This window comes from Schistosoma haematobium, chromosome 2 (genome assembly GCF_000699445.3).
Source record: "Schistosoma haematobium chromosome 2, whole genome shotgun sequence".
NCBI classification, from domain to species: domain Eukaryota; kingdom Metazoa; phylum Platyhelminthes; class Trematoda; order Strigeidida; family Schistosomatidae; genus Schistosoma; species Schistosoma haematobium.
Window position 1 is genome coordinate 33336158 of NC_067197.1, and position 1665 is coordinate 33337822.

The window sequence follows — 1665 nt, forward strand, 5'->3', positions numbered from 1 at the left end:
TTTGTTATTTAGTATACTATTTCATGTTGTGTTATTGTTAGTTTTTTATTTCCGGACAGTCACATCGGTTTTTGTGGTAACTTAATTTTTGTATATTATTAGCGAAATTGAGTATTGCCACATTTTGAATAAGTTATTTGCTGGGGTTCACTACATTTTTAAAATAAATACGCTCTGGTTCATAATAAGCTTAGTGCCATGCAAAACGCAAGTGAAGGTATGTTTCGGAGAACCAAAAAAGACCGGGAGACAAACTACGTAAAGTAAGTACAATTTATTCAATAATACAGCCTAAATACCAAAATTAATTCATCACTGAATGGCGATCAGTTACATGTGTGTTAAGTCCTTCTTAGTGTAGATCGGATGCTATCGACCAAGTTGCAATGTAGCGACTAGTCTAGGTGACTTGACATTGCGTGCACTATGTTGAGATTAGGTGGTGGTTGGAGGTAGTCAACAGGAGACCTTGGACCCGTGTTTCGTGCTACTTGGCACTCTTCATTAAGGCATGCCTATAATCTTGAGGGAATTGGAGTTCCCTGATCGAAATCTTTGTAAATAATGTAGTAGAAAACTAAACGAGGATCTTCATCAATTATTTTCCTGAAAAATGTCCGATAGCACTAAAAGCTGTATTGCCGCTAATATCTCAAACACGATGTCTTGATGATCCGATGTATCAGTCATATACAGAAATTCTCATCAAGGTCCCAGGTCATACGTAGGCCATTTTCTTGCAGTTCTCATCCCATCCAGTCACCGGAAAATGGAGTGACATGGAAACAACTGAGGTGAAATTTGTAAAACATGTCCTCAACGCTTAAATCGGTGTTTCAAGTTGATAGTAACATCCGAACTATCGTCACCAGACTTGGATACTCACCGTAACATCTAAGCATAACTAACATAGTGTTGCTACTACATGTCAACAGTCCTACGAGGGCAGCCATGATTGAGCAGAGTCCTAGAACACTATCAACTAGAACCGCTTCCACCGTATTTTGTTTTATAGTCGAACCTACATCATAATGGGTTGATGCAAGACATACTGGTTCTTATCAAATATTGGTCTTACCAGCTACTGCAGCACTAACTTCCGTACAACAAAAGGTTCTTGACAGTTTCTAACGGTCTGCTGAAGTGACTCTTGGTACAGGCTCCTATTAACATTGTCCATGTCTTTTCCATTTATAAGTTGCAAAGTGCGTATTGCACTTGTTGATACTGATTTCCATTTCATCTCTGTATAACTTTTATCATCAAATGGTGAGATAACATTGACGGTATACTTAAGATCCAATCCCTTTCTCCAAGTAACAGACCTTGACCATCACTACCGACTCCTGCCACTGCTGCTTGAAGGATATCACCAGTGGCGAAGTTGAGTTGGTTGGGCAATCTTACCTAACTCCACTGTTGGGATAGAACAATTGGGTACGTTATATTCGCTTACTGTGAACGAAATAGTTATACTCATAACCCCTAAGATGTTTTTTATGTCTCACTCACACCCTTAGCCAATAGATGATTTCAAAACACTCCCGTACAATGAATTGAAAGCGACACTGATTTCAGTTATGCGACTATTGAACGAAAAGTTTTATTATGACTCAAACAATCTGAAGTTAAAAATTTTAACTCATTGATATAAATGGAAAATAG